At 42.4% G+C, this 10,038-nt stretch overlaps 1 protein-coding gene across 2 annotated transcripts in view; it reads left to right on the top strand.

Annotated features, from left to right (window-relative positions):
* LOC140488175 (transcriptional activator MN1-like) overlaps positions 1 to 3,932 on the top strand; it is a 135,481-nt gene extending 131,549 nt beyond the window's left edge. The window contains exon 3 of one of the 2 annotated variants that reach the window (XM_072588046.1): positions 3,167 to 3,932. The gene's annotated coding sequence lies outside the window, so the exon portion shown is untranslated. The remainder of the gene's footprint in view (positions 1 to 3,166) is intronic. The other variant, XM_072588049.1, reaches the window with a different exon arrangement.
* The last annotated feature ends 6,106 nt before the right edge of the window (positions 3,933 to 10,038 follow it).

Genomic DNA, 10,038 nt, shown 5'->3' on the forward strand with positions numbered 1-10,038 from the left:
AGCCAAACGATTGTACTTCCCCATTCATGTCCAAACCAAAGCTAGCTGTCCATGCTCATTGCACATTCGATTATCCATGTCCCCCGTCACCCATTTGTAGCCAACATGCAACTAGCCATCCATGTTAATTGCACAAGGAGCCATTTACATTCAGCATATTGACGATTATCCATGTGCAGTTCACGATTTGTATAAGCATCCAAATTACAGCTTTCACAAACAGTATACATCACTGACCCAGGGTGATCATACAGATAGCCAGTCAAATGCACCTATTCTAAGCCATCTGATCCATTGCACAGCTGTCCACTGAGAGCTATACAAATAGCCATCAATCCCCAGCACGCATTTTCAAACCATCTCAGGAACGAAACAACATAGATGGAATCAAAGTTCGGTGCTGCTCCTATTCACCAATATCACCAAGAACAAACTAAAATCTGTTTAAGTAAATCTTCCTCATGACAGTGGGTGATCTTCCATAGACGATCAGGTGGAAAACTTCTAGGTTTGTATAATAAAAGGTAAATTTGCCACAGTCTAACCAGACCATATAGCAGCTCTCTCAACAGTGAGAGATGACTGATGGTGGTTTAATCTAAGGCAAGGTGAGAAGAAAAGACTTCCAGTGTGGGAATTGAACCAATGCAGTTGACATCTCTCTGCATTGCAAACCAGCTAACTCAGCTAATGGAGGCCCTCAGTGTTGGTTAGCTCAGCTGGCTGGATGGCTGATTTTCAAGAGAGAGCAACACAATACTATGAGTTCAACTCCTGTACTGTTTAAGGTGAGGATGAACAATTCTTCTTCCCTCACCTGAGGTTAAACTCACTCCAGTCATTTCTTTATAATGAAAGAGCAGCCCCTGGTAGTCTGGGACTACAGGAAGGTTACCTATGTAGATACTCCAGATACAGGAGCAGCAAATACTTCCCTTTACATTGGAGGAGAAACAATGTTTCAAACAGTATTGGACTGGTTGCTCCCTTCCCCTATCTTTTCAGAAATTGAAAAAGTGTGTGAATAAATGGCAAAAAGGACATTCATGTACCCAAGTGTACGGAAGGATGTGAACATGTTAATTAAATAGTTTTAACTGATCTGGAGACAACCGAGCAATTAAAACAAAATTGTTCTCAGAATGTTGGCACCACTGTTAATACAAAACTTTATGGCCCATTGCTGGTTATCTAGAGCGGGTGGTGGTACAGTGTAACACAGCCAGGTGGCTTACTAGACCACATCTGAGGGCAGGTATTAGTCAACCATATTAATGGAGGCTGGAGTCACATTTCGATCACATCAGGCAAGTATGGCAGGTTTTAATCACTCAAACCCTTTGGGGAATATGTCAAGACTTTATGACATTGTGATAGCTACATGGTCACTTGTATTGTAACACAGATCATAGAACAGGACAGTACAATCCAGGCCATTCAGCCCTCGATGTTGTACTGACCTTTTATCCTAATCGAAGCTCAAACTAACCTACATACTAAGGATGATTTACTATCATCCAGTTGCCTATCCAAGAGTTGTTTAAACATCTCTAATATATCCGACTATACTACCACTGCTAACAGTGCATTCTACACACCCACCACTCTCTGTATAAAGAACCTACCTCTGACATCTCCCCTATAACTCCCCTTCCTTCAATCACCTTAAAATTATGCCCCCTTGTGATAGCCATTTCCACCCTGGAAAGAAGTCTCTGGCTATCCACTCTATCTATGCCTCTCATCATCATCTTGGACACTTCTATCAAGTCACCTCTCATCCTTCTTCATTCCAATGAGAAAAGCCCTAATTCCATCAAATTTTCTTCATCACACATGTCCTCCGGTCCAGGCAGCATCCTGGTAAATTTCCTTTGCAAGCTCCCTGCGCTTTCACATCCTTCCTATAATGAGGCCACCAGAACTGAACACAATTCTCAAGATCTCTCTGTTCCTCCACACTGCCAAGAATCCTGCCTTTAACTCTGTAATCTGTATTCAAATTCCATCTTCCAAAATGAATCACTTCATATTTATCCAGGTTGAACTCCATCTTCTGCCACTTCTCAGCCCAGCTCTGCATTCTGTCAATGTCCCATTGCAACCAACACCACTGGTCAGTCAGGTCCAGGCTGAATACTTTACATCTAGACCACCCTCTGTCTTCTATGGGCTAGCCAATTCTGTAGCCAAATTTCCCTCTATCCCAGGCCTCCTTACTTTATGAATGAGCCTATCAGGGGAACCTCATCACACGCCTTGCTAAAATCCATATACATCAGATCCACTGTTCTACCTTCATCAATGTGTTTTGTCACATCCTCAAAGAATTCAATAAGGCTTGTGAGGCATGACCTGCCCTTCACAAAGCCATACTGACTGTCTTTAATCAAACTATGCTTTTCCAATTGATCGCAAATCCTGTTTCTCAGAATCCTCTCCAATAATTTCTTCACCACTGACATAATTCTGACTAGTCTGTAATGTGAAGGGTTATCCCTATTCACTTTCTTGAACAAGGGAATAACATTTGTCACCCTCCAATCATTGGGCACTACTCCAGTGAACAGCGAGGGTGCAAAGATCTTAAGGTTGAAATAGATAGAATCTTGATCAGTAGGGGCATCAACAATTATGGGGAAAGGGCAGGTAAATAGATGGGAGGAATCAGCCACGATCGTATTAAATGGCAGAGCAGGCTCGAGGGGATGAACAGCCCTTTGTCAGTATTTTATTTGCTGATTTTTTGAAAATTAAATTCAATTTCTCCGATTGCTATACTTGGATTTGAGCTTACATTACCAATGCAATGACAATCTCTCCAAGATCCTAGCCATTCCCCATTCTTCCATAAAGTATGAGAAATGATGAAATATAGAGATTATCAGTGATATTCTACATTCTGAGAGGGGAAAAAAATGGAACCTGAAATTCTTCTTGTAAATCCATTTGCAAAACAAAACGAACGGTCTATCAATTCCACTGGCAATTATCTAACCAGAGACAGTGACATTTTAAAATATATTAATACTATTTCTTATGCTCTATCCACAGTCAATCTATTTGAATAGATAATTGATTTTTGAATCAAATCCTCTTAAAAAGTTCAGAGTTCACAAAGCCTTGAAAACCATAAATTCATTATTTGATGTTAATATCTTTTCAGCAGATCTGCCGAGATTGTACGGGCTAATTTCCTCTGGTAAAGAAACCACTGCCCAAGCTGCAGCAAAGGAGAACAAGGATTTTCACGAGCAGGTGGAAGTGGAAAGCAGTCTCTTTGTGACCAGGAGGTAGCTGAGCTTGGTGAGGAGAGGACATCTCATTCAGATCAATTCTGAAAAATACAGAATACTGGCAGATCGGCTTGATGGCAAATGAAATAGAAAATAAGACAGCATCTCTGGAGATTGGATAGATGAGTGCTTTACTCTCAATATGCCCTCAGTACGCTCTCTGTATTAGCTGTCCTTGATCATGGGACAGGTGGGCTGAAGTTCTAACTATTGATATTACAACAGCTGCAATATACACCATCATGAAACAAGGTTGGAATAAATAGCTTCTCATGGTCACATTGCTAATCATTGTGTTACGTCTTCAGTGGCAAATGATAAACTCTCCTATCCCATGGCGGGATGTCAATAAACAGGACCCTGCGATGTTAGTTGATGCAGATTATCGACTGGTATTAAGGTGACAGTGATGCTGTAAATGATGAGTTTCTCTGCACTGAGTCCGACCCTTAAAATGTACCTACAGCAGAAACATATTAAAATACTTATATAATCTTGATTGTGCATACTGCACTTCATAAATTAACTCACTGGTAAAGTAATATTTAATTTGTTTCTTACACAGCCTGAAAATGAAAATGCAACTAATTTTCCTACTTCCATTAAAAGATGTAAAATAAACAACTGATTTTATCACTTCTGCTTTCTGTTGACTTTCTTTGATCCAAACAGTCAATTTCTGCTTTATAATTCGCAGGACAAAATGTGAGTCCAACACAGGAAAGTTCCCTTGTCTCCAAAATATAAGTTTTCACATATTGCTGTATTTTGGCATACCTGGTGCTCTGTACCCTTGCTGGTTGCTCATTTTGGTGTTGAAGTATTATGGGAAAGGATGGACTTTTGTTAAATTTTGAATCGGCAAGAGATTTGGAAGGCGCAATGCATGCTTTTGTATTGACCTCATTAATGGACCATGCATAAAATGGCTGCTGCATTTATTTGCATTTAGTACAATTCGGGCTAATTCATTCTGGTATAAAATAATTGTGGTTGCATAATGTGTTGTGCTCATGAACGAAGACTGTAAGATCATTCCCACGGTAAGAATTGCATCAATCTGGTCAATGCAAGGTTGCTGGAAAAACCGAATTTGTTCACGAACATACTTCGGAAAAGAAATCTGCCACCCTATTGGTCTCTCTGACATACAGCAATGGTCTCACAGATGTGGAGACTTTAACAAGGAAGGTGCAATAAATACTATCGTTTTGGTCTCATATGCATAGAACATAGAACAGACCCTACTGAGCATCATGTCTGAGCTGACCTTAATGCCATTCTAAATTAATCCCATTGGCCTGCACATGGTCTGTATCTCTCAATTCCCAATCTGTTCATCTGTCTGTCCAAATGTCTCTTAAACTTTGCTATCATGTCTATTTCTGCCACCTCCCCTGGCATAGCATTCCAGGCAAAAACAAGGACTGCAGATGCTGGAAACCAGAGTCTAGATTAGCGTGGTGCTGGAAAAGCACATCAGGTCAGGCAGCATCCGAGGAGCAGGAAAATCAATGTTTCAGGCAAAAGCCTTTCAACAGCACAGCATTCCAGGCACCTACCACCTCTTTATAAAACACATGATGCACACATCTCCGTTAAACTTCATCCCCCTCACCTCAAACCTCTGCTCCCTAGTATTTGGCATTTCCACCCTGGGAAAAAGGCTCTGACTATCCACAATATACATGCCTCTCAAAATTTTATATACTTCAATCAGGGTACCCCTCAGACACTGATAAGTCTCATGAACACAATCCAGGTTTATCCAACCTCCCCTTATAGCTAATACTCTCCAATCCAGGCAACATCCAGGTCAACCTCTATTGAACTGTGTCCACAGCCTCACATCCTTCCGATAGTGTGGCGACCAGAAAAGCACACAACTGACTGGGAGCAAATACTTTCAGGTAAAACCGACTCCGAACAGTGGGATGCATTCAAGAAAGAAATATAGAGAATACCGAACAAGCATGAACCAACAAAGAAAAGGGTGTGACCATGAAACCTGGATATCCAGTGATACACAACATTGGATTGAGAGAAAAGGGAGGATTAGATTCGATTCCCTACAGTGTGGAGACAGGCCCTTCGACCCAACAAGTCCACACTGGCCCTCTGAAGCGTAACCCACCCAGACCCATCTCCCTCTGACGAATGAACCTAAGTCTGTGGGCAATTTAGCATAACCAATTCATCTGACCTGCACATCTTTGGACTGTGGGATGAAACCCACGCAGACATGGGGAGAACTTGCAAACTTCACACAGACAGTTACCCGAGGCTGGGATCAAACCTGGGACCCTGGTGCTGTGAGGCAGCAGTGCTAACCACTGAGCCACTGTGCCGCCCATTATAGCAGATCCTGAAGACTCAAAACAGCAGAAACCCTAAAGGATATACAATGTGCAAGGGGAAACTTATTAGGGAGATTAGGGGACTTAAAAGTGGATATGCAAAGACACTGGCCCATAAAGTAAAGGAAAATCTTAAGTTGTTTTACAGGCACATAAGGATAAAGAGATAATGAGGTAAAGAGTAAGGCCCATTAAGGACCAGAGTAGCAATTTGTGCATGGAGTCAAAGGATGCAGCTAGGTTCTAAATGAGTACTTTGAATTTGGTGGTGTTCGTTAGTGAGAGGGGTGACAGGGGTATGGAGTCAGGACAAATTACTGGGATACAATTAAAGAAATGAAAGGGAGGAGGCTATGGATGGTTTGGCAGGCTTAAAGGTAGATACATTTCCAGGGCCAGATGAAATGTATCCCAGGTTGTTTTGTGAGGTATGGGAGGAAATGGCAGGTGTGCCTGCAACAGTGTTCAATTGCTTTTTGGCCACAGGAGAGGTGCCAGAGGACTGGAGGATAGTCAATGTGAAGGAAAGCCCAAGAAGGAAGCAAGTCTCACCTGCATGCCAAGAACCATTGTTCGGGTCGATGTAGTATGATTTTCCCCTCAGTTCTCACCCTTTGCTGATAATCCAAATACCAGTCCAATTCCCCTCCATGACATCTTATTTTAACTGTGTTCTGTGCTGGATATAATGTGCCTGATAAGGTCTTGCCCACAGGTCAGAGAACTTGGGAAGCAGGAAAATCCTTTAGTCTTGGGAGAGATCTGACCATATTAAACATCTTTCAGCAACTTAGATGACTATCATTGGGCTTTCCCGATGATTCAGGAGCTCAGCAATGAAAATCTGCTCACCAAGACCTATTGACCAGTCAGAAGCTGGCAGTGCTCCTTAGCACCAGTGGAGTCAGTGGAAACTAGAGTTATAGAGTCATAGAGTCATAGAGATGTACAGCATAGAAACAGACCCTTCAGTCTAACTTGTCCATGCCGACCACATATCCCAACCCAATCTAGTCCCACCTGCCAGCACCTGGCCCATACCCCTCCAAACCCTTCCTATTCATATACCCATGTAGATGCCTTTTAAGTGTTGCAACTGTACTAGCCTCCACCACTTCCTCTGGCAGCTTATCAGTTTTCCCAGACACACTCTAATGTCCAGCGATACATGAATTCAACAGCAAAGGCAATAACCGTTAACTCTGTCAGTTAGTAACGGGGGTTTCTTTCTCTCTCTCCTGCACTGACCTACCATGTGCTTCCTTAGTCAGTCCGGGATCTCCAAGGGATTCCGGGCCAAAGGTCAGTGAAGATGAGCTTGTGATCAGAGAATGGGAGATGTGAGCAAGTGGTGGGGTTGGGATGGTTTAGAGGCAAGGACAAGGACTTGACCTTCTGTTGCCACCTTACTTCCTGATGCTGGTGTGTGATAATGAGGAAGATGCCTTTGACAAGCCTAGATTATGCTGGGCTCAGAGTTAATAGATTCCAGCTTCTTCCACCCTCTTGCTTAATCAGGGTAGGTCTTGTCAAGAGTCTAATTCAAGGTCTTTCCTGCAATGGACATAGTCACCATAGTTCCTGCCATGGTGGACTGTATTAAATTTAGCCTAGTGTCTGTCAGAGGAGATGTTAAACTAAAACCCTTTCTACCTTTTATGGTGGATTTAAAAGGTACTGTAGCACATATTTCAAAGGAGAGAGGGCAGTTATCCCTTCTGTCTAGTCAAATATTTATCTCTTAATCAACAACAGAAAAAGACATATTATTTGGTCATTATCACGTTTCTGGAGCTTGCTTTGTGTACATTAGCTGTGGTTTTTCCAGTATTATAACAGTAAATGCATTTCATTGGTTGTAAAGCATTCTGAGTTTTATGAAAATTGCAATATTTACACAACTCCTTCATTTTTTCTTTAGGCCGTAGCCACCGGTTGTGTTCACAGACGCTGATTTTTAAAATTCTCTTGTGAGACCTGAATGTCACTGGCTGGGCCAACATTTATTGCTAGTCCCTCGTTGCCCTTTAGAAGGTGGGGGTGAGCTGCCTTCATGAACTGCTGCAATCCATGTGGTGTAGATACACCCACAATGCTCTTAGAGAAGGAATTCCAGTATTTGACCCAGCGACAATGAAGGAGTGGTGACATATTTCCACGTCAGAATAGTGAGTGGCTTGTAGGGAAAGTTGAAGATGTTGGTATTCCACGTATTAACCACCCTTGTCCTTCTAGATGGAAATGGTCTTGAATTTGGGAGGTGCTGTCTAAGGAGCTTCAACAAATTTCTGCAGTGCATCTTGTAGTCAGTACACACTGCTGCTACTGAGCGTCAGTGGTAGAGGGAGTGAATGTTTGTGGATGTGATTCTAATCAAGCAGGGCTGATTTGTCCTGGATGGTGTCAAGCTTCTTGAGTGTTGCTAGAGCTACGCTCATTCAGGCAAGTGGATATAACAGAATGATTCAAGATATGAGGGGAGCAGGACGTGATACCATTCACTATTAACCAATTTCCCATGGGCTTAAATAAGTGTCAGATCCCTCACTGCAGCATGCAAAGTGACTAATGGCCTGATTCAGACAGTCTGTTCTGAATATTGCTCGAACCAGAATGGCATAAGCCATAGTTCCTTGGGGACCATGATATGACTGTTCAAAAAACAGGCAGAGCAAGGTCCAACTTACATCCCACAGTTTGGTCAACAAACAATGGCTTCATTTGAATAGCTTCAGTTTAAGTCTCAGCATAGAGTAACATTAATTACAAGGGGTCAAATAGAGTGGGGAGTGTTAGATGGCTACTAGAGTATTAAAATGCACCTCTCTGCCTCCTTCATCCCCCAACCCCCATACTCCCCCCACCACTTATCCCTAGTGGTGGGGACTCTGAACTCATCTCTTATTTTAGAATTGTTATTCCCACTGGAAGCTATCTCAAACATGTGTCGGTTACTTTGCAGATATTTTTATGACTGGGATTTGCAAGTGTATTTTTGTCACAGGATTAGAGGCAGCCTGGGCTCACGCCAAGCCTGGCAGGGAGTTAGCTGCTGAAAACACAGATGTAATGGAAGCCTATCTCTCCTCAGACCCTTATAGGGAGGTTCAGGGCGAGGAGTCTATGTAAAAAGGTAGTAATTGCATCACCGTGCTTAATGACAGAGCTGTAACTTAACAAGCAAACGGCAAATGGGACACAGAAAATAGTCTGTGAACCTTCTATTCTTGCCCAGCGTTAATGCCAGGCAGAACAGTGAATCTAATATGAGAATCATGTGATTCACAGAGCAGATATTTTATTGGGATATTGTGTGTCTGAAAGACTTCATAGCAGCTTAAGCCTTGCCTCTGTGAATCTGACAACAGAGTAATGCAGCCATGTGACTGACCATGAGTTATTGCCCTTTTGTGATTGACTGTTCATAGTTTAGTGCAATCCTTGTTTCAAGAAGCCAGGAATTAAGATCCCCAGGTTTCTTTGATAATAACTTACAATCCTGAATATCACCCTGAGGTTGCTGCCTTTAATGCAGGAATACAGCTGAAGAATTAGGAATTAGGTAGGGTCCCATTTAAGAAGGTGTTGCTCCTTTCATTGGTGCTGATGCTCCATCAATACCAATCACCATCCCTCGGGCCAGCAAGGTGCCTATTTGGCCTCAGCCCAGTGGCAGAGGCCTGGTCATTGTGCCAGGTGGAGGAAGGAGACCTGGGTGGATGTCAGGCCCATAGACATCTTTAGTTTCACATCCCTTTTCATGAAGTGAAATTTTCGCAGTTGGCATGAACATGAAGGAACAGCTGAAGGTGCAGGACATCATAGATCTTCAAGTCATCAATACGATCATGGAGAGGGAACCCAACATCCTCACATTAGCAGCCTATGTTGGCTGCAATTGGAGGCCTGTGCAATCAGGGAAGTGACTAAGATACGACCTGTGTGGTGTTGCTACGCACTAACAATTTATAATGTCAAACCCTGGGTGAGGATCCCCAGATCATTTGTGGCTCCAGATGGGATCCATCAAACTGCTAAGTTCTTTCTTTATTGCCCATCTGTATTCACCCACTCCCTTGGTTGGTTGCTCAGGGTCAATTTGATAAAAAGATCCCCTCCTTTGTGGATTCCTTTCTTCCAGACTCAAATGAACTCATGTACTAACCAAACCTTCTTGGTTTATTTATTCTGAAATGCAAGAATTAGTAATGCAATGCACATATACACAGATTAGCAATAAGGAGTGATTTTTAAAAAGATAAAAACTAAAAAAAAACCTACAGATCAGTCCTTGATTTATTCACAAAAAGCGGGTGGTACAACATTGCAGCAATTGCTGTGGAGATTACTGATATCAGGAATATTGGTAAGTGAATTTCGGCTTC

The sequence above is a fragment of the Chiloscyllium punctatum genome, chromosome 17, assembly GCF_047496795.1.
Source record: "Chiloscyllium punctatum isolate Juve2018m chromosome 17, sChiPun1.3, whole genome shotgun sequence".
NCBI lineage: Eukaryota > Metazoa > Chordata > Chondrichthyes > Orectolobiformes > Hemiscylliidae > Chiloscyllium > Chiloscyllium punctatum.